This window comes from Phalacrocorax carbo, chromosome 5 (genome assembly GCF_963921805.1).
Source record: "Phalacrocorax carbo chromosome 5, bPhaCar2.1, whole genome shotgun sequence".
In the NCBI taxonomy this organism is placed as follows: domain Eukaryota; kingdom Metazoa; phylum Chordata; class Aves; order Suliformes; family Phalacrocoracidae; genus Phalacrocorax; species Phalacrocorax carbo.
This window is the reverse complement of record NC_087517.1, coordinates 3461992-3486597: the sequence shown is the minus strand read 5'-3', so window position 1 is coordinate 3486597 and position 24606 is coordinate 3461992. Positions and strand designations below refer to the sequence as shown.

Sequence of the window (24606 nt, the reverse complement as noted above, 5' to 3'; positions counted from 1 at the left end):
CTCTGGAATTCAAAACTAGGTGTTTCACTACTAGTTTCCCATGTAATCTAAACTACCACGTATCCAGATGGTCTGTGTACTTCTGTGTATCTTCTGTGTGTATCCTCCTTCAGACCCTAAATCACGCTCAGCAAAACAATGACTTTTCAACAGTGTGATAACCTTGGTTACTGTCCAGTTATGCATTTATAAATCTTTTTAAAGCCTAAAGAACAAATTCCTAGTACTTACTGTAGAACAAGAGTCACTGCAGTTACTACAAGGAACGGGTATTTTGAACACCGTTGCACAGGTATAAACCTAAGTAATCCTCATATGACAAGATGCTTCTATTCACATGGTTCCACTGATTCAAGCAATATTCATTTATTTAACCACTACCAAAGTGTTGCTTCCATTGAAAATGTATTTATGACCATTCAAGTCTAACAGAGGCCTCTGCACATGAAACTTCTTAATGTTACATGAAAACACCTAATTGCCTTCCCTCTCCTGGCGATTCAGTAGGAACACCTAGGCAGACGCTGAAATGGCAGTTTGTCAGATCTTTCTCCTGCCCACAACGCAAGAAGGGTGATGGCTGATGATTCTATGCTTCCGAGAGCACCTGAATTCCCCAGTTCTACTGTTTTCCTTGGATCAGCATATTCTGGCATTCTTACCTTCTCTAAGCACTACCCTCTTAGTTCTTCAGCAATTCCATTTCAGTCAATTACATTCTTATGGACTGGGAAGTTATTCGAAGTGAGAAGATAGCTATATTTAAAGCAGGATATGAGTAATTTTTTTTTATATACCTTCAACAATGTAACTTGATTTCACATTAGTAACATCTAGTTTTAATTTCTTACTATTAACTCCACTTAGAAATAGGGAAGCTGAGTCACTGAAAATTTGAATAGCCTGCCCAGTTAAATTCAGGAAACTAGATTCCCAGCCTAGATATCGACCACTAGATTAGCCTGCCCTCCAGTCGCTTCTCTCGGAAGATTCCCTCACTATTATTGACTGCTATTAACTTCTACATGTTTGTACAACACAAATGCCAATGGTGAACAGAGAAGAAATTGCAAGTTCTATAATAAACACTTGGCAAACTTCAAAATGGAAGATACGTCTCCTGCCTGACCTTATTATCCCTGAACCAGAATGATAGTAGGATTTAGCAATGAAAAACAAATAAATTTAAGCTTTAAAGTCATTCTAGCAAAAGCATTAATCCTTTCTGCCCTTTTAGGAACCGGTTACTTATTTTCTCTGAGCAACAGAGTAATAAATATAAATTGTGCAATCCTAAGCAACGGAAGGACAATGTTACTTTGGGTTTTAGTAGGATATAGGAGTTACCATAAAAGCAAATCACTAAGACAGATCAGTTCCTTATTCCACAAATATGGAATGAAAGGGATACATCTTTCATCAGATTCATTTGAACACTAAAAAGGGAAAAAAAAAGGAGAAAAAAATACACAGCCAAAGAGCTCACAAATCTCTGGGACAGAAATAGGGATTCCAGGTACAGCAGAATCTGCAAGTGAGAATCAATATACAAATAACGTGTGTCCAGCACACTCAAAATGCTTTTCTTAAAATTCTAAAGGAAAACAAATGGCAAATGACTGAGGAAGCTCTGAAATCAAAGTCGTCTCCTGCCTGTGTGAATCCTCCCAGAAACACAAGACAGTGTTCTTAAATGCTAGAAGGCAGCACTCAATCTGGTGTCGGAGGTCAGCCTCTGAGGAGGAGTAATTCACTGAAGAAGATGGTGATGTCAGCTCCAGACATGAGATGGAAAGGATCCAGGAAACCTGTTAGTTCTGCAACCATTCAGGAACAAATATTTAACTTGGGAATTAGCAAGGAGACCAACTTGGAACTGGCAAGGATCTCTGTAGAGAAGCAAAGCAGGAATTATATAAGAAATGCAGGTCAGAGTCTGCAAGGAACAGGTCCTGTTCTGCTCGTTCCTCCAGCTGTTCCACCCAGACCGAAGCATTTACATCAGTCAGGCATCTGTATTTTGCATCGGCTTCACTGAGACTGGAAGCTACCGCGCTGCGTTACGCGGCAGCTGGGATGCCTTGAAAATGAAGAACTCTTGCCTAGCGGGGAAAAAAATAACTTCCATGAAATCACTGTATCTTGGAATAAAGTTTTCTGAACCTGCCATGGTCTGATACTCTTTTCACATCAGTCTAAGGCTGGAAGAACCAGTTTTATACATCCACAAATTTCCACTTTCTGCTTTTGGAACCTTTTATGCCCATACGAGCAAGGCTGAAAAGCCTTCTTGTGAGCAGCGAACAGCCGATACACAAAGGTCATAAAACCACAACTCAAGCTTCTTTCAGACAATGAAAACTTCAGCTACCTGAGCCTCATTTCTCTCTGATGCAGTATTTTCACAGCTGTCTAATTAAGTTTTTCTGGGTTTCTGCGTCAATAACTATACCTTGCTCCAAATACCTAGGTGTTTATTAAATACTTCTGCCTTCTCTGCAATTCAAAGTGAAATATCCCCCTGGCAGCAGCGAGAGCAGTTCTAGGCTCTGCCCACCTGCAGGCTCTGGGATTTAAAGCCCGGCAGCACATGTACACACCTGGCCCAAGATGCAGAGTAGGAACCATCTCAGGTGGTTTAGAGAGGATGAGCTTAAGTAAATACAGTATAATTCAAAGAATGGAGACAGAGATTTGAGCCCTGATTTAAAGAGCTGAAAAACAGAACAGGAAGGAACTGCACTGGTGTGGGAAGCTGGAGAGCATGGTCTGGGAAGTCCAGAGCTGCTGCTGCTGCCACCACAGCTGTAAAACCTGGGAACTCACAATGCACCACTGAGCCCTCCGACTCTCCCTGCAAATGTCCTCATCTCACATTCACTGCCACATACTTCCTCTTTCCTAGTTGTTATTCGGTGCATTGTTGTTTGCTCTACTGCCAATTATTTTCATATTTTTCTTAAGTGGATTACTTCTTGACTAAATTTTTTTCATGTCTGTGGAGCCACAAGTGTTTGATATCCCAGATGATACTTCCAGATAATTCCCAGTTTCCAATAGTATTCCCCACACGAAGATACACTCCCAAATGCATTCTCTAACTGTATGTATCAGTATAACTCTGGAAAATTATTCCTCTTGATGTGGTATATATACATATGTGCAAGCACATGAGTCCATGTGCACATACTTTTGTGTGCATAAGCCATAGCTAAATAAGTGGAGCCGTGTCCTACTTACAGGAGGTAAGTGCAACCAGATTGCGATTAGTACGCAAGGATTCATAAGGAAGTACTCTGTTTCTGAGTGACAAAGAAGCATTCTTTGTCCCTCAGATTTGGATTAGCCTATGTGGTGACACAAGCTTTTTGTGTTAAGAAAAAACATTTATATTTTTAGATGACCGCTCTTCAATAGTTCATTATCCACATGCAACAATTTTCTAACCAGAAAATCTTTTCAGAGTTATCAAAAAGCATATTCATGGAGGACTCTTAGAAGATTGGCCCAGAATTCACTCAACAGTGAACACCAATCTTCAATTTGAGGAGATAAGAGGACCTGGTAACAAGTTCTATTATGCTCAAGAGAAAACTGAATATAAAACTCATGTCTTAGCATTTTAAGTGAAAGTGTTGCCCTTCTGCATGGCTGAAAGCTTCACACTGTGCTGAGAATAAACTTGCAGACAGCAATGACAGCTGTGGGAATGATGCCACATATTAAAATGTTTAAACTCTCCTCACAGATGACAACAGGAGTAGTCACCCAACAGAGCATCGTTCTGCTCAGGTACAGGTCAGCTGAGACAAGGAGCAACACTTTGGAGAAGACCAGAACTTGAAAAGCAACATAAAGCCAAAATAAGTTTTTAAAGATAACCCTTTAAAATAAGGAAGAATGCTTAAAAACATAGATTAAAACTAAGAAATTATTGAATTCCACATCAAGCTAATTAATTTAATCCATAAACTGGCATATATGTTGTCAGATAAAAATGGAAAGCTTCACACTGATCCCAACAAATTATGGAAAAACGCAAGAGCAGGTACCTAAACGTACGTTAGGCATCTCCTCCTGCCCCCACCATCAATAGAAGGCAAACATCTACACTGAGCCATGCCCATTTGCACTGAAATAAATCAGCATATAGCATACATATCAATCTTTTCATTAATTCACTTAAAATAATGTAAAAGATACTGCGTTGTGACAGCCCCTGAGATTCCTTCTCACCATCAGATCTGGAAATCGTGGGTTTTTAATAAGATTAGAGACAGCTGAAGGGAAGAAGCCATACTTTGGAATTCCTGATTTGCACATGACTACTTGTACCTAAGCGTCAGGAGTCTCAATCCTCAAATTAGGAGGCACAAAATCAGAAAACACACCTCGGATGCACGTCAGAAAGCTGTGGCCTGTTGTAGAAGAAAGTTACTAATCAAAACCTGAGTCTTTGCAGAATCACCAAAAAGAGCATGAAAAGCCGACCTGCTGCCCACAGGAGCAGCAGTCCTCTGTGGCTGTAGTATGGAGCACCGCGGGAGCTTTCAGCACGGCTTTCTGTAGCCATTGAGTCCAATGGTCAGGTGAAATGACGTGACTCGGGGAGCCCATTCCCCACTTCCCCGGCTCTGTGATACGCCAGCTGAGAGACTTCTGCAGGGTTCCATTCTTCTCCATGAAAGGCAGCCCAGGGACAAAACTTGCTGTCTTATCCCAGATTGCATTTTAGCCCCCTCTGCTTATATTGCCTTAGCTAAAAGTAGAAAGATGTTCGCATATGAAGCAAGGAATTAATTTTCTCAGCCTGGTATGGAGCCAGCATTTGCAGCTCTTCTAGGCCTGAAGGCTGCTCCACAGGCTAATTTACAAAATGAGGATAAACATCCCGAGCTTTACAGAACAACACGGAGTGCACATTTGACAACGCGCTGTGTGCATTTGTTTACTTTTCGCTGCAAAAGCTGCCGTGATGTAAGCTTCCCTGGCACTCTCCCTTCCTGTGCCTCCCCTTAACTCCGGGCAGGAGAACGGTGGGTGAAGGAATGGTTGGAATGTGTTTGCTGTAGCACAGTTTTCTGCTCTGCAATCACTTGCTGCTTCCTGTCAGACTGCAGGGAAAAGACAGGCTTCTTTTAAGATCCCCAGTTCAAAATGTAGCTAATGCTCCATTTTCTTGGGATAAAGAATGTTTTATTAATGGAAAATATGCAAATAAAAATATACTTAATTCATTTTTTCTATTAATTCTCTCCTTCCTATACTGGGACTCAAGCATGTAGGTCTCCATATCTTATCCATTATCTATTCTTATGTACATATTTTGCAGAACAAAGACATTGAAATTGTGAATCCAGTTCTCCAATCTAGGCGCTTCATACTGTCACAGCCACAACAAGGGGCACTGAAGCTAGCAGAACAAGACTCACAAGGAATAACCTCAGGACGAGGGAGTTTCCCAGCTGTCAAAGAGCCAATGGAGGAACTCTGCAATGTTTCTCCCGGAGCCCTTGTAACCAGCGCAAAAAGTGCTCAAAGATACTTCTGCTGAAACCAGCCGCAAGAATAAACCCTCCCGGCCTTCACAGCTCGGCACTGGCCTCCCAGCAGGAGATCCAAACGCTCATTCGCCTCCTCAGCCTTACTGAATAGGTTGCAACAGGCAGAAGAAATCCAGCTTTGGTTCTTCTGATACCACCGGCACCCTCGTGTAAAATATGTACAAATGTCTTCAAAGTTTGGATTGTTGTTCCTCAAAAGGAAGGAACATACTTCTTTTGGGAAAATGTTCCAGTCTGCTACAATTAATACAAGATTTTTCATAGCAGTAGTAGTTAAATCTTTATATCTAGTATAATATCAGAGCAGCTGCCCTCAGCTGTTTGGCTTTAAAAACCAGTTTCTTCTTGCAAGCTTTACAGTTGCTTCATATATGGCATTTTCATCTGTCAGATGACATCCGAAATTTGTTACTGGTTTACAAGACTCCAGTTTGCATTTTTAGATATATTCCTTAAATGTCATTTACAGAGGTTAGTGCCTTTGAATATCTAAAAGCAACTGCAGCTGTATCTACCTAAAAAAAGAAAACGAGTTCCATTTATATTGTATTCACGATGCTAGAACCAAAAGCATCTATGGATTCCAAATTATTGAAGTATGTATCTATTTTTGCTTCCACTATAATTGTGAGGAAAATAACCACCAAAAAATAGTAACATATTTCATAACCGGCAGTAGAGTTTTAAAAACCCATCCTATTTCTTCTTGGCATTTTATCTGGATTTTTCAAAACATGAAGACGTTAATCTGTAGATTTGTATTCTGGCATGTTTATACCATAAATTAAAAGTCACGAGACATACAAAGCACTACCCTCAAATAGTCATACCCCAAATTGCTCTTCTCTGGCAAGAGCTCCAAGGGGAGCGGGGGTGAGGCTTCGCACATCTCCATCCCTGCTGGAAACTTCCCCTCAGAGGATTTTCACTAGATCACAAGAAAGAAAGGGAGAGACCCACTATTGCATTATTCTGGCCGTTTTCATACTGGCTTTTTCCTACAGTACAGTTCCCAGGTTTTGGTATGGTTTCATTATATATTGAAGTTAAAAAAAAAAAAAAAATAATGAACTGTCACCAGTTCTCGAACACGGCCATCCCTCACAGCATTTTTACATATGCTCTCTGGGCAGCTCCATGCCATTACTGCTAGCTAAGATCCTCTCTGCTGTTTACCGTCTTGAAATATTTGCAACTAGAAGGCAAATCTGCACAAATTATAAAGAGAAAGCCACAGAAAAGTGTTAAATAATGGCACTCTTGCTACAACAGCAACACAAGACACTTTCTCTTTCACAAGTACATTTTTGAAAGCAATAATATAGAGTGTTAGTTAAACAAAGATGTTGGCACCAAAGGGACTGCAAAATTATTCAAAATGAGTGTTCGTAAAGGCTAATGTATGGAGTGTGCTTAGTAGTAAGTTTTGTTTTATTTAAAAGTTCAGTATCTTCAAACTACAAGTTAATAAGAAGCAGAGTTTGTGCAGACGTCAGTGCACGAGACCCAAATGTTTATCAAACGCGTGCCCCAAACTCCCGCGGACTCCAGTGCGTTCCACACAGCACCAGGCCTCCGACTGCTGGCGGTGAAGGCTCTGTGATGAAATTGGAGAGCCAAAAACAAATATCCCACCACTGCAAATTGCATCAGGCCATTGCTCAACTAATCATGGAAGTGTTCTTCCTCCTCATGGTGATCAAATTCCTCAAATCACATCATCAGAGCAGCTACAATTACATTTTCCTTTTATAATTTGAGGCTATTTTGCAAAATTTTTATTCAAAACAAAATAGCTGAATTTTAACCATTTATTTTGCAGAATAAACCAGTTTTTCATAGCAAAACTTTCTTTCGATGGCCAACATGTCCATCTCTGGAAGGTTCCCTGTCTAAGCATGCTTAATTGCTCCCTGTGCAAAATAAATCTCCCCTTTCCCTTCCAGGAATTTCTATCTCACCCACCTATCTTCAAGAAGCATAACATAATTAAGCATAAAGCAAAGAACCAAACGTTACTAGTCCCAACGCTGCCAAGCAGAGCACACCGTATTTATGTATTGAAGACTTCTCCATACAGACAAGGTTCATACTAGTAGAAAGAGAGCTCCAGAGAAGTACACTTCAGAGCCCAAGCCGGAGAAGTGCTACAGGTGACTGTCAACTAGAAAGACTGGCTTTTCAGCAACGGCTTTTCTTTAAACAATACCAACATTCAACGCTCCAGCAATGGAAACTGGGCCTTCTCCTCTACTGCCGGAGCAGTCCAAACCCAAGAACAACCACCTCAGCAACCAGCAACCGGCTGTGTTCTCTCGGCATGAATTACTTCTGGAGCTGTGAAGAAGGCAGCCCTTTGTGAAAATGCTGGAGGACAATAAGAGAACACCAAATATTAAAGGTGTGACAAGGTAAACAAAAGACCTTTATAGCTCCCCTATACATTTAAGGGTATGAACATTAGAATAAATTATATGAATAAAGGAAAAAAAATCTTAGAGAACTGGAAGGGAGACGTGGGGAGCAGCCCCGCCAGGCAGGGACTTGCAGGAGCAGGCATCCTGGGCAGTAAAAGTCACATTTAACGCCCCGTTCACAAGAGGCCTAAAGATCAGTGCAAGTAGCAGCAGACTTTTGATTCTGAGATCTTTAGCGAGGAAATTATTTTCATGTGGGTTGGCACAGATGTTGTGAAGGCAAGAGAGGATGGCGAGGAAGCGAGATGCTCAACGCTGACCCACCGGCTGGTTTTCAGTCCAACCAGATCAGTCGTCAGAGGCAACCGTCCCCAGCCAGCAGCATCGTCTCTCCTAGAAAGGTGCACGAGCCCTCATTGCATTTGTGTCCCTCCATACCTCTACTTTAACATCAGCTGGGATCCTGCCCAAAAAAGCAAGAAAGGCTGTAGGGTTGGTGGTGGGCATTGCCCCCCCCCCCCCATACTAACCACTTCCTACACCAAACTGTTGTGGGAAATGAAGTAAAATGGGAATAAATTGCAGAAAATTTGTGAGCGACTGATACTACGTGAAAAATGCCTGGTGTGTGATGTTTTCTTTACAATGTGATAAGAAAACGTTTTTCTTGAATGATACATCAGCAATGCAATTCCATGAAAGACTTAGTATAAATTCTTTACAATCTGGAATTAATGTAGGAAAATATTTTGAGTTTTAAAAAGAATCTATAGATTCTCATACAAAATATGAACAGCAACTAGTTTCTTAAGTGGGAAGCATTTGTTTATTTAAGCAACAAGAAAAATAATATGTTAAATACTAATAATGACACGACAGCCAAAAGAATTCAAAGTTAATGGTGGCCTAGAATAGGACCAGTAATCACAGAGCCCTCTGACATGAGCTTTCTCCCATCCTCATGCTCTACTCTAGGACTGCCTGGATTAAGCCAGCTGACAACTGAAGCAGGTTTCCTCATCTTCACATTCCGGCAGACAAAAATTAAAGTAATCTCAAAGACAAAACTCTAACGTTACCCTGTTGGGCAGATACAGGTTGCATCTAATTCAGAGTAAAGATGAAATAACTCTAATGACTCTAGGGCCAGCGCTTGAGACATATCAGTGTTCATCTCACCTACCCTCGACAGAATCTCATCAGCTTAAAAAAAAGTTGGTCCAAAATATCAGATTTCCTATTTTTAATAAGTTCTACAATGACCTAGTAGGGATTTTATTGTTTGGATTTTCGGTTCAATTCAGTAATATTGAATACTTTTTATTCATTTTTGCCATTACTTGTATTTCAAAAGAGGCCATTTATAGCCAGGTAAAAAAAAAGACCAAACAAAATCAAACATAAAATCGCTGCATTAATAAAACATATAAGTAAGCATCTTTTAAAGCATTTATGTATTAATGTATTTTCAATTTATTTTAGTGCAATTGAAGAAAGACTGCGCATGTAACTCTACATTGGAATCCCACCGTAAGATTTAGGAAAAAATCTAGTTTATCTACCACATTACAGAAGTTCTTGAATGTCTCCAGAAAATGAGATGTTTATATAGATCACTGAACTACTGTGGCAGGTAATCATACCTATACACGGACTGAAAGGAAAAAAGCTCACCTTTAGGCAAGTAAAACTACCAGTGTTCTTAGCGTGCATGCTTCCAAATTTTGTATTTTCCTAAATTACATAATAAATGCATGGACTTAATGCTCTTATAGGTTTCCTACTGCTGTGTCAGCACTGGTTAAGCTGTGACCCTCAGACTTCTCACCATCCGTGAAACAAAACAAATACTGCTTGCAAAACAGCGGGCTTTTCATATCCACAGGGGAGTAAACATCAATACCCAACCAATAAGCAGAAGAGCTCATACACAACATAGAGCCTTCCCTTTGTCATCAAAAAGTAATTTTCTGGAGGATAAGAAGAAACTAGCGCAATATGTGAGTGTGTAGGTGTGCTCCCTAGTATGCAGTAACATTTTTGCTCTTGAAGTACATCCCAAAGATGGATCGTTATTCTCCAGCACTGGGTGTTACTCTGAGAAAGCCCCACTGCATCCAGCCCAGCCGTTTACGTTCTGTGCATTTATAGACAGAAAATAACTTTTTCCCAGGATCAGATCTGATTTTGACATTCGAGTATTTTTCTCATGCTCACACATGTCCAGTAAAGTGTTGAAATTTAATGTTACACACAGCACAATACCCTACTCCCACATACACATTATTTGTAACAACCATTCTTCTATTTGGCCTAGGAAAGAACAACAACCGGAAAACGTACAAATTCAAAATTTAGGTGTTGAGGGAAAGTTCCTGGGAGGAGACTGAAACATAAGCATTTAAAATGGGCATTATGCATTGCTAAAACAAAAATCTTTAAGACTCTGTAAGCATCCAGCAAAAGTACACAGTGATACAGTGAAAAGGAATCAGAATATTAATAGCTTCACTGGGAGGAGGGTGAGAAGTTGTCAATGCCCCCTCCCTGGAAGTGTTCAGCCTGACCTAGTGAAAGATGCCCCTGCCCTCGGCATGTACATCCCTAGGGGGGGTGGACCAGATCATCTTTGAAGGTCCCTTCCCACCCAAACCGTTCTGAGGTTCTGAGGATTTCAGTACGTTTATGACAGTCACGGTCTCCAAGTCCACAAATGCAGAACCTACACGTTAACTAGTCTGCCTTGTCACTAGATGTGGCTCTGACTAGGGGATGTATGGTGGATATTTCTGTTACAATCTTTGAGGAAATTTGTGGGTTCCATTGACCACCCTCATTAACTATGGAGTGAAGAATAAGCTTTCTAATTGGAGGTTAATTCTGAGATGAGACAGAGGGTACAGTAAAGTCCTATGCCCTTTGTGAATTTTACTGCAGATAGGGACAGGAAAGAAGGAAAGGAATAAAGGCATAGGAGAATAAGGAATTCACAGACTACCTAACATTTCTAATAGCTTGCGATCAAATGCAAAGTCAGAGCATCAGATATAGAAATCACTCAGAGCAAAACATTCTGAGGAAGAATAGCTCCCTGAGCGTGAGTTTGAGCACATCAGTGCTGTGTAACCTGAGCTACTGTACAATATTGCTGCTACCACCTTCTCTGAAGGAAGTCCTTCAGGCGGCAGTTCCTCTTCTAACAGCTCAAGAGAGATCCAGCCCAACCCCACTGCTTCTGCAGACCTCCAGGAGAGAAGAGACGCTGTCAGACAGGACACAAACCCAGGGGGCTGATCTACTGTCATTCACAGCGTTAAATAAGAGGAGAGTGCAATTGCACAGGAGTGCTTGGCATCTCCTCGTAGGATCCGCTCTCCGTGTCAGGATCACAGGGCAATCCCAGCTGGGCGGGCCCGCGGGGGGCCTCCAGTCCAACTTTCCTCTCCAGGCAGGGCCAGCCAAGACTTCACACCGGCTTACTCAGGGCTTTAACCAGCCAGGCCTTGAAAACCTCCAAGGCACAGCACAACATTTCTGGGCAACCTATTCCCCAGCTTGACTATTCAGTGAGGAAAAAGAATTTCTTTAAATATCCATTACACCATTAGCCAGGTTTGGCTAGGCTTTTGTAAATAAACAGAAGAAATAAATCGTTTTATGTTAGATTAGTTAATAGACAGATCCCTGAATATACAAGAACACCACCTACAGATGCCTGCAGCATATGTAACTTGCTGTAGAAAGAAGATGCATTACCATCCTCCACAGTAGCAAAGTAGATAAGAGCTATAAATACTTACATTTTTGTAACATATTTGGGGTTTTGCTTTTTGTAATTCAGAAGGTGGTAGAATCTAAACAAGCATGGAACAACTCGGAAAGCCGATGCATGTGTAACGTGACTGAATTTTACTGCAAAATTATGCAGACATGTTCACATCCATCCACGCTCACAAGCCTGCCCAGATTTTTGCATATTCCTACTGTCATCCATGACCCCAGAATTGATACTATATATTTTAGTACTATAAGCCAAACTGCAAAGCATTCTCTTGCTGACTCTGCTGAAATTCCCGGTTGGTTACAAACACCTTTTAATTGATGTTAAGTCCATGCACAAATACGTACGCTAATCTCTTCTACAAAGATAACAACCAAGAAAGTCAGTATTCTGTAAAGTAAAGACACAAACTTCTGCATTTAACATTTAAAGGGTAAACTAATGATGTTAATAAGCTAGCAGGAACTGTAAACCAGATAATTATATCAGCTTTTATTTCTCTCTTGCAACTTCAACTCCTATGCAAAACAGGTGGTAGCTTTCCACTCTGCAGTTAGTTGATCAGCTCTTATTCACAGCTAAGTGCACATGTAAGCAGTTACTCAAAGACCCAGTTTTCCATGTAACTCTCTTTACACCATCCTTTAGGACAGCTAATGTTCTTTACGTACCTGCACTTGCTGGCACCACACACTCCCTAAAGCCTTATTCCTTTTTTTATATATATATATTTTAATATAGTGTCTCACACAGTTACAAGGCTAAGATAGACCAGGCCCCATACTCTGCTTAGTAGAAGACTGGTTTGCAAAACATTGGGTTTGCTACATATGTATTTAATAAACAGTAATAAAAAGGAGAAAACCAGGTAGTTTTTAGTGGGACTATTATTGACGATGTTGTACGTAGTGATCATATTCTACCATACGTAGCTCTTAGCGTCATTACACCAGCCTAGCATGAAAGCACTAAAGGCTATTTTCTTCCATAAATCCAATTAGTATTAATTGGAGCCACATCCACATTTTGAAAGAGAAACGCACACTAGGAAGTGACTTATCACAGTAGGATAACTCACCTATATCAACTATCAAAATGTAAGAATGGTGATAAATACAAGTCCACCAGTTCCACTCTGTGATCTTTATTCAAGTAAAACCACTACTGAACTCCCTGTGCACTCAAAGCTTCATGCTCTTGCCTTTGAAGTGATCTCTTTACACAAAAACTTATTTTGGTCATCATCAGATTTTCTTATCATTTCTCTAATTGGCACACGCTGCTGGAAAACTAACTTGGGGGAAAATACATATATAGATATATACACATGCACATTAAAATACACCTGTTCACTGTATATAGATATACTTAAACTTTCAAAGTAAACAATACAGCAACATACAAGAATCTTTTCATGTATTTCTTACCCTGTTTGCAAATAAATCACTTATTCAGAAACTTTATTCATGAAAAACAGAAGGGGAAAGAAAATGAATCTGGTTTATTTTAGGAAATGTAAAGAAAAGTATGCAACAATGGCTCTGGGAATGGCTCCCTGTCTTCCAAGAAGGATGCATTTCAGTCTTTGTTGAAAAACATACCGATAGACCTTGAAACAGCCAACCGTGCTTTGTTGCAGTGTGTCTGGAATGAACTAACATTCACTTCTTATTTTTTAAAGTTGATAGTTATTAGAAAACTATTAATAGGGCGGGTTAATAGTCAACCACGCTACTATAACTTTGGCTACTTTATGTTAAACGTTGATAGGACAACACAATAAAAAAGCCACCAAAAATACCTATGTTAATATTTCTTCCTAAAACTGAGAGTCAGAAAGTAGTCCGCAGACCTGAAGTGATGTTAAAAAGTAAAGGAAGATCACAGCTGAGAGTGGATCATAACGCCAGTTAATAGTGATTAGTGATTAATAGTGACTAATAGTGATTAGCTCCTTGTAGGGTGGTGCAGCCACAGAATGAAATGAGGTCATGATATCACCACTGACAATAAACTATTCATACTGAAAAAAAAAAAATACATTTACATCATGCATAATGTATGAGTATATATACACGCAGATACACATACACACATTACATAATAGAGATATATAAAGATTTTACAAAGATGGAGATCCAAAACATTTTGCATAAATCATAGAGTAATGGAAAGTCTACGAACAAAAGCTTGAACAACTAATTCAAACGACAACCTGTTCCTGGGTAATTCCTGAGCAGAACAGAAAGCTAAAGCTGGCAATACTGATTCTTTACGAATTACTTGCTCTTCCTTCACAGAGGTAATCTGGAAAGACTGTAAATGTAAGGTCTAAGTGAAATGTCTCGTCCTAACATTACCAGGTAGTGGAATTGTAAGCACAGTAACTAGCTTTTCACACCTTGTTTGAACCCCACCTCCAAAGGTTATATGATAATGATGAAGCTGTAAAATTCCCCTTCCTCCTATCTGGCACCACAAACAGAACAGATACAAAGAATAAGATTCTGGAAAGAAGCATAACAGCATTTTTATTTCTCAAGAGAAAGAGCATAACTGGAACTATAAACTGATTGCATAAGCCTTGAATTTTTTCAAGGCATGGAACTCCTTCCAAAGCTATTTGTCCAGCAGTAGAATCAGTAATTATTTCTAGCAAAGAAATAATTATTCTACCAGAAATGCTGTTTAAGGGGAGTAGGAAGAAAGAGAGAGATATTTATTCTTTAAACTAAAATGTGATCCTAAACACAGAACATGTAGGGCATGTTTCAAATCCAGAACAGATTTTATAGCAGATTAAATTAAAAATTCTTGAAGTTTTATAATGGAAATGCTGACAGACCCTAAAATATAGCGACTCTAGTGGGCGTCACTATAATAAAGTGGCATTTAAGGGCTTTTTTTGCTAGACACTGATTTCTGCAAAGGTCACATTTGAATAAAACTCTGTATCAGTAAACCTCATTAAAAGTATTATCTTTGCCAGAAAGGCTTTTTTTTTCTTTTTTCCACCTAGCTTGCATGGTTTTAAAGAACAAATTATTTTCTATATCAAATCTTTTCTCATGTATCATTGTTGATAGGATCCTCTAAAAGGTAAAAGGAGAATGAAGGACTTCACTCTTGAGCTGAATTCCCCGCTGACGGAGCACTGGGGCTGTGACACAGCAGTGAGGGAAACACTCTTGGCTCTTCCCCAAGCTTCTTTTCTCTTTGATTATATCCCCATGGGGTGCTTAGGAAGCTTAAATACTATACAGGATTTTAAAGCAAAAGAAGGGAGTACAAGAGGTTCAACAACAAAAATTCACAATTCGCTTTGCAGAAAAAGCAACCAGACTTCAGGTGAAACCTATCTTTCACTGTATTTTAACTTGCTAGCTCTGGCTAGACCGGGCAAATCTTAGCTTTGGCAAAACAACACTGTGGAACAGCTTTTACGCTCTTATTTATTATTAGCTGAAATACAGAACGAGCACAATGTGGTAAATTTAGAATTATTCCATGGTTAGAATCTCATCCGAGGCTTAAGGAATTCTTACTGCTTCGCTTCCTTTACACCAGTATTTGTTAATATGCAGTTTCGCGGAAAGTTACTAAACGTGTGGTTTAATCACAGGAACAACTGACAGCACTGCCTACAATTAAGGTTGACTAGCGTTCTCAGTTGTAAAACTCAGCAAAACGTTGAAGGCACATGCAGGCATCAGGACCGCAAGGTCCGTTTCCTAAGAGGGTTACAACGCGTAGCTGAACCACAGAGATTGAACTGTGGTGATACAGGACTGGTAAAATGAACATCTACTTCAGGATGCCTTACTCCAGGGATGAAATGCACAGCCCTGCATTACAGTCCTCAGCTCCCTCACCATCTCAAGGAGGAGAGAAACATCGGGGAATGGATGCCTTGGAGCTGGTGGGCTGAACAGGGAGCCTCGCAGGGCTCAGACAGAGCTTGGGGGGGAGTTAAAAAAAACAGCACAAAACAAAACAAAACTAAACTAAACTAACAAAAAAAGCCTCCACCATATAAAACTACCACACAGATTCTGGTCAGACTCTTCAGTTTCCTCGTCTAAGGAACTTAATATCTAATATCAGTTTAGTAAAAAGTTAACACTGGCCATTACTGCTAGTGAACTACAGAGCATTTTATTTTTTTAAAAAAGGGATAGAGACTAGCAGAAAGAAAATATTTTAAGGTCTGGCCTCCTCTGCATGGAAAATGCACTTATCTTCACAACACTCTGCACTATTCATTTGGCCAGCCTACGGCATAGATACCCAGCTGAATCAGCAGAGCCAATGCAATGTTTGCAAAGTACCTTACTTTCACACTGGAAACTACCGACTACCTGATAAACTGCAATGAGGAAAGGCACAAAAAGTGTTTCCTCTTATCGCTTCCGCATGTGCCGCTTCCACAATACATGCTCAAAAGCAGCGATGCTACAGGTGTATGAAAGGATTCACAAACTCGAAAACAGAATATGGAGGAATCAGGTGTGAAAAGGGTATCATATTTTTCTGTGCTGAATTCAAATTCACTGCATACAAATCTATTAAAAAGTGGAGTAGCATGATTTGCCATCGTATCAATTTCCTGCACCTAAAACCTTATGTTTGTCCTTAACTGGCTCATAACAACACAGAGTTATCCTGGTCAGAGAAGTGTGATAGAAGATCATTTTACGATTTATCTTTACATGGAAGCTTCAGCTGAGCCACATTCCCGTGTACAAAACCTTAGTTTTGTAAGGTATGATGGGCCTACAAAAGCCTTACAAAAACAGAAATAAGAAATCACAAGTCTCCAAGATAACTCCGAGATTATCTGTTTGATTAATAAAGGAACACATCGAACCTGTCTTCCTCCCACATCAGTAAATCCTGCTGGTTTTGCAGATTTTGCACAGTACGTATCCTTTTACGCTGTCCTAAAGTAGGCATTGCATCGCTCTGTGCTCTGCTGTTTTACTTACTGCAAACATCACCGCTCGGTTTTGATCCACTTCCTTTGCAAAACTAAGCGGCTTTTTTCACATGCCTCGGGGGAATTCTGTTGACCGTATCAAAGCAACTTCATTAACTGTAAAGGGGTCAACTTCCTCTTCACTCTCTTCTCTCCTGTTTGCTCTCACCCACAGAGAGATGAAAGTTTGCAGCACTGGAGGCTCACTAAGGACTAAATGGTTCTTGATGGTATCAGGAGCGGCCCCAGCCAGCTCAATGGCCTCAGTGCCAGCAGACTGCAGTGGTAATTAAGAAACCAGCATCTCACTGGATCATACTCAGAGTCTTGAGTCTCTAATACTCTAAAATGAGTATTAGAAATCACTAACAGTCTAGAAATCCCATATAGAAAATTCTTCTCCACTATGGTTACGAGTGCAAAAGGAGATTCTGCTGCCTTACCCCTATCTCAGCCCCTCCACTAGCAGGAGGCTAAAGATTAGCTATATCACATTTATTACTGGGTTTTTTTTTATTTAAGCACGCACATTTATGTCTAAGTTCGACACTATTTCCACATTTCATCAACATATCTAAGTAATTTCAAATAAAAATAATTAACAGTGCTTCCAGATCTTTAGCTTCACGTATAAAATTTTCTGTGCATATTTTTCCTTCAATCTTTGCTTAAAAGCGCCTCTTTTGCAGCTCAATTCCTTCTGTATTAGGCTATTTTCCCTCTTTTTTGTTTCTTTTTTAAATTAATAAACATTTGTCTACAGTGGCTGAGTGACTTCATTTTCTTGCTTTTGTACAATTTCCTACTTTATTTGTATTATCTTCTCAATGTTACTAGTTGCACAGAATATCCACTGAAAAGAATTTTTCAGGGATAGTTACAGAAAGTCTGTTCCTCTCTCATATTTGCTCTGACTTTCTCATCTTGCAAAAGACAACACGAGAGAAAAGAGGTTCTTCTTTCTCCTTTCCAGTCACAACCCCCTTTTTTTCCTAAATAATATTGCATAGTCCAACGATCTTCTAACTCAGTGCTAAATCACAAAAATCTCATTACTCACTTAGACCCCTGGCTGGAAGAAGGAATTGGAAATCGCTTCAATTAAGCAGCAACCAAATTAAAAGCAAAAGGCCCGTTTCTTATGCAGTATTATTTTGCCGTGTTGACACAGGCCAAGTTACGGCTAAATTGGTGCAGCCTGAAGATGTCACTTAAAACTCTGAGCGTCCGTACAGCGAACAGCCTAATGCGGGGCGATGCTTCGCTTGAGTGCATGCTAAGTAGCTCGCTGGAGGAAGCCTGCCAGCCCTCACGCCCCTGCCGTTCTGCCACGTGGATGCTTTTAGCTGACAACTCAGCTAAGGAGGAGACTAACAGCTAAAAAAGTAGTTTAGGAAATTGCTTGCCTCTCCTGCGCTAATTACTGGCTTACGAATGAGCCCTTGTAACCAACTTTATAATTGGTTCTAGTCAGGACAAAGTCAGGCAAGTCAGCTCACACCATTCCCAGGGCTGGAGCCACTAATGACTACCTGAGAGGAGGCAGCTGATACCAGCTCTCACGGGTTTAAGATAAGATGTTCACTGTTGCACTGGGACCGTGACGAGAGGGAGATATCCCACAAAGACATGCCAGGCTCCTCTCAGACAGGACAACCTGACTACAATATGAAGGCCCAGCTGATGTAATGAGCTGCCACCCTGCAGAGCACAGAGCCAGGGCTACAGCTTACATGGTAGCCTGGGAAGAGCTTAAGGAATGAGATTTACAGAAGCGAAGGTTTTTGTAGGGAGACCACAAGAATCGCTGGGATAACGTACGATGGGGTTATGGGGCACACACAAGCCATGCCAGGAGAGAGTGCTCCTCACAAGGACACGATTCAGCACAAACCAACACATGAGTAGCACATCTGGACCATTTTCTGTACCAAAATACCAAATTTCAGCTGTGCCAGTATATATCCTTCCCCCTCGCCTCCTCAAAATCTCATCACAAAGCACCCAGGACCTGTCACTTTCAGTGGCACATATGCTTTGGATTTCCCTGTTTTCTGAAAGACCGAAGAACAACTGCAGATAATCAATGACATTCAATAATCCCTACTGCTCGCCTGAGTGAAATTCAGCTACTGCATTAAAAGTGCACATCCTTGTAAATGTTTCCGGACTGCTACTGCAATGGAGCTTTTAATAAATCGACTCCCAATAGCTGTGAATGCTAATAAAAATAATCAGTTCAGCATATAACACTTCAATCACAAGGCATATTTTTAGCCTATTACTGATAGCCATGTTATAAAAACAGTAGTCTGTTATGTTCGATGCTTTTCTTGTGAAACTCATGTAACAGCGCCAGAAACATGCAAATAGTTTAAGCATTTTCCTCTTAAATACTTATTGTATCTCAGACTAAAATAATAACAGAGAATCTCAGTTAACTTTGGCTCCACTATTATCTGGGTGACTATTCAGTACATCAGGCAGGCAACAAAGGTACATATTTAGTAATCCCCTGGATTCTTCTTCAGCAGTGAGATCCTCTGAATTTAAGTTTTTAGGGGATATTTGACTGAAACTATTTATGCATCTTCAAATGAAGCCTGAAGTTTTATCCTGCCATGCCTCACCTTTGCTATTGTTTTCTTTCAGTTTTCCTTCTTGAAATAAATTCAAACCGCCATGAGATAGCCACAAGAGACCAAAGATGCATTTGTTTTCTGGGGTGTTTTTTTTAACGTCTTTTTCCACACATAAATACATACATGAATATGTCATTTTAATATGTCGTTTTAATTAGGAGATCTTAATATTCAGGAAAGCTAAATTGCCTTGCGCAAGGAAATTACTATTGCAGCAACCGTTTATACTCCCTGCAAGCCCCAGATGCATCTACATCTTGATTCTAACCATACACTTAATTATAAGCATGTGACTGGTTGCACTGAAGTCAGAGAGATCTGGACAATCCACAGTTTGTCTGACTAGAGAGTTCAACGCAACGTAGGGTGTTTTAAGTTTCATGAAAGAATCTAAAATGTATTCTGCGGTACCAGCAGTACCTAGAATCAATTCCCATTGATTTTAAATTCCTTTATGCCCACACATATACTAATGGTCCCTGTCTGACCAGCTCCACGCACAGGTCCTGCTGACCCACAAGACACGCTCAGGCCTCAAAGCAGAGCAAGCAGTCACCCTCATCATGGAAACCCTCAAGCAGTTTGAGGAGAAAAATTGCCTTGAGAAGAATCAAGTGCTATGGTCAGAACTACGATTCAGATGAAGTCCAGGTGCCCTTGCAAAGATCCTTTTGAAGAAAGGCAACTTCCAGTGTTTAACTCACACATTCAGTTTGGAATTTCTCATGAGAAAAATGCAAATCAATCACATTTGATTTGAATTGAACAGCAGCTTCAAGGCACTATCTTTCTGTTACTGACTTACCGTGTCACTTTACATAAAGAACCTGAATCCAAAGAGCTAGCCTAGGGAACAAAAGCATTACAGCAATTGAATTGCAGAGACACACATCTGACTCCGAAGAAACCTTTCAAAGCCAGTATTAATGCATGGTGTTAGGACCTAGTCCAAATGTTGTGAGGGCCAGAACAGCCACAGCCCACTCTCTTGCTGCCTGAGGAGCACCACGGACCCTACGGCACTCTGAGAAACTCTCCAGCTTCTGGCCGCTTCTGACTGCTACAGTGGCAGAGACGTGCCTCTGGGTACACCAGGATCAAGGCCAAATTCCAGAGACTCTTTTGAGACTGAAGCTAGATTAGTTATTACAGGGATACTGCCTTCCTCATCTCCAATGTATTTTTTATTGATTACTCTAAGTGAACAGCTAAAAACAATTGATACTGATATTTTAACCACTAACGAATAAAACTGCAAGGGAAAACAAAACAAATAACCTGAAACGAGAAAAGATCTTTATTTTGTTATTGAATGTGCTGAAGCAATGCCTGAAATAACTTCCAGTGCGTCAGAAGGCCTGAAGATTCTGAGCCACGAAAACCTTTCCAAATCACACACATATACACACACACATGCATAAATGCATTCCCACTCTCGCTCTGCCTCGTGGCGTCAGGAGTCTGACTCACACAGCCTTTAAGTGCAGTAAGGTCAATGTTCCAGCTCACTAGTATGTTTAGCCACTACCCCAGACATTTTAATGTATCTATTCAATTTCCGTTTTATTAACCTTAGCTAAAATGTATAGTAATAACACTACATCAGTTAAAGCAGCCCGGTTCCATAATTCCTAGACAAAATTAAAGAAAAAAAAAAAGAAGAAAAACTATGCACTTGCTTATTTCCTAAGCATTAGTGTTATCCAAAATGAAAGAACAAGCAATCTGAGATCATGACAACACTATCAGAGAAACTCACAGAGCCGCCTGGTGCAAAGATCTCTGAGGCACAAACCTGAAGGTACCACAGAACGACGCGCACCAGAAAAGCATGCCTTGAGTTGAAATGGCATTAACATTTTGACACTACAACCGTTCTATTCTGAAGCGAGTTCTGATACCTAGTTATCAGCGAGAACGATTCGTTATCATATTTAGTCAAGTTTCCGTATTAGTTGGAATATGCTGTTTTCTACAGTGCTTTTTTTCCCCAACTAATCCTGCAAAAATCTGTTCTGTGCAAAGAATGACACTGACTAAGGAGACTGGTATTGACGTATCTTGCATGGGATTTCCAAGTGCCCAAAGCTCCCCTTGCTTTAGGAATGCAGGAATTCAAGATTCAGTCTGCAGCTTGATATTTGCCGTATCTTAGACATAGCAAATGTCACATTAGGAAACAGTATGTCAGATAATATCATTTATTTTTATTACAGTTGGTTACACTTGATTGTCATAATAAACTCCCGTGGCCCACATGCACAAAGCAAATGTTCATTACATTATGATCAAATCATGGAGTGATGGACATTTTCTATGTGTTAAGCTTCTGTAAAAGTCTCGCTGGCCTACAGTTTATCTAATCTTCGCTCCCTGCTGACTCTGAGAAAGATGGGCTGCTATACAGCAGGGTTATTTGCACAAGCCTGTTATTGATCAGCAGGAATGATCTGTACAGTTTATCTCTGCTGATTTGATTTTTACTGTTCCCTATCCTCGCATAATGAGGACCTTCAGGCTAATTCTGGTAGATTTTTATCCACTGAAGTCATCACCATGTCCTAATTCCAAATACTTTTTTTGTTGGTTGGAGTTTAAAGGCACAGCCCAGCGTGACGATGCCCTGCCCCACAATCACTCACAGCAGAGCGGCTGAATCAGGAAGGCGGCCCCACTCCCACCTCTCCTTTTGCAGAAAGACAACACTGCTAGACGACCTAGTCTTGCTTAACCCTCTTTTACCTGCGCTAAAGAAAACTTTCACAGAGGGCAAAAAGTCAAGGGAATGTTTGCTGAACGTTTCCTTTGTCATTCACCTTGCTTTGGGCCGACTGCAATCTCCGCCTCAGATTAAAAAATCCCAGTAAAGGAGCACTAAGGAGTATCTCAGCTAATGATGTGAGGAAACACCCCACTTGACAAGAAAGTCCGGGGTTCTATTTCTTCTCTTCATTTTTTTCTGTGGAGGTATCACCTTTTGCAATCGCAAAGTCTGGCTAAAACAGAATTTGGACCTGGAAACTGTTTCTCAAAAGGTACTAGGATTATACAGAATTTATACTGTCAAATTATTACGATTATCCTTTGGGCATGCAGTTTACCTCACAGGATGGCGGAAAATCACTCTGCTCCTGAGTCTTTTCTTTCCAGATGAGCATATGTGAAGGAAAAAAGGGGCTGGATTAAAGGACAAGCAGAAAAAGAAGACAAGATTTTGTTATGGACAATATTCTATCTGTAAACTCGCACATAGACCTTGAAGTGTTGCCCCTTTAAATATCACTAGTAGTATAATATCTGTAACATCTGGAATTATTTATTTATGCATAATAATTGTTACTGCTGCTATTTAAAGAACCTCCCTGTAAATTCAGGAAATGGTATACATATGCACAGGCCCCCTAAAAAAAATAAGAAAATAACTTTCTAAGTTACTGGGAACCTTTACTGCTGATTTTCCAATCCCAGAGGTAGGCTAGATTTCTGTTTCACCCAATTCCTTTGCCAACAGTCAATATTCCATTTTCTGTAAACCATCCAGCAATTCCAGTGCGGTTTCATAACCGATTTCCAAACTGCAACAGGCACTGCAAGGAAGATTTTATTTTGCTCAGAATTACCCCATAAGCCAGTATGAAAAATCAACAATCATTTATTATTTTCACGCAAAGAAGCTACTTCCAAGAATAATCATGAAAAACCAGAAACTTGATAGGTAATGTTAACTCTAGGTACCTCATTCAGCTCTGAAAGAAACTATATGGACCATTTAAATGCATATGATTGCTGGCTAAGTGCTCAAAGGAAGGAGTAAAAAAGACTAGAAAAAGGAAAGTCCTAAATAAAAAAATAAATTTTGCCCCCATGACAAGAAAACTTGGCTGAAACATAACAGGTTTAATCAAAGGAGGCCCTAATCCACTCTGTCCCTCAAAGTCATGTCTCTAATCAAGGGTGCACCCTCAAGGAGTTTCAAAACTCGCCATTAAATAAAGACTCTGCCAAAATGTTCCAGACACTTTGTGGTGCTTAGGCTCCAGCCCCCCACCACTACCTCCCTCTCCCCCTGGAATAAACAGCCCATCAACCGTGCTCAGAAGTATGGTGGAGATTAAAGGACCATCCAAATATCAAGTGCTTGTTCAAACTGCAAAATACGTACAACTTGCAAATTATACTGAAAGCTGAGAGGGGTGTTTCTTAATACTCCCAAGGCCAAACTGCTTCTCCCTCTCACACGCTAATTGAATCATGATTTTAAAATAAGATATGGAGAATCTCAAGCTCCAATTTGTTTTTTCTTAAAATCACTGGGAAAAAAAAATATTCTAGTTTAACTGGCAACAGGGCTTCTGTGTTCCACTTCATGATCAGCAGCAACACTCCTCCTCTGTGCAACAGAAATCAATTCATGACCTTCAGAAAGATGCAATGAAACCAGAATCAATTTTTAAAAATTGTAAATCCCCTCCTTTCCTCACACAGGCTGACATTTGTTATAAAAAACCTATAAATTCTGAATTTCAGCGAGTCTTTCACTTTTAAACCGAGGCCCCATGACCTCCACGAAGAGCGAGCCCGGAGGTGAAGCAGCAAGAGCCAGCACAGCAAACACCTGGGTGGACACTTGAGTTCCTGTTGCTGCCTCAGGACGTGCTGGCAGAGACATGCTTCTGGATCCTGCAGACTGATGCTCAGCTGAACACCAAAACCCTGATCTGAGGCATTATTAACAAAAATTAAATTTTAAAAATCCTGCATCTGATAAACTATACACCTGAACCAAAAGTACAGATGACAGGGAAAAAAAAACACCACCTTTTTTTTTTTTTTAATTTAACAAGTGAATCAGAAACAGTCAGACTCAGCACTCTAATTTCCTCATTTCCTATAATTAACTGAGCTTTCAACACCTCTTCTAATTTACTGATGATTATCTTTTTATTCACCAATCTAGATTAGAACATAACTGACATTCTTTGCTACCCACTGGTTCAGATGTTCTCATTTTGCTGCCTCTAAAGATAAGAAGTAGTTGTTCTCTGGTGGATTTATTTTCTTTCCTTTCACCCATTGCAGACTGCTGCGCGTGTTACGGAGAGCTAGAAATCCTTCAAAACCATCCGAGGTTGCCTTTCTCTGATCACTGCACGTGACTTTTTCCAAGAACCAGCTCCTCGTTCATTTTAATCTAAATTACATTTCATTCTAGATTTCCATTTATCAA

The 24606-nt window shown here is 40.2% G+C and overlaps 1 protein-coding gene across 1 annotated transcript in view; it reads right to left on the bottom strand.

The window, feature by feature from the left end:
- LOC135313338 (uncharacterized) overlaps positions 1-24606 on the bottom strand; it is a 342721-nt gene that overhangs the window by 251819 nt on the left and 66296 nt on the right. The window lies entirely within an intron of this gene.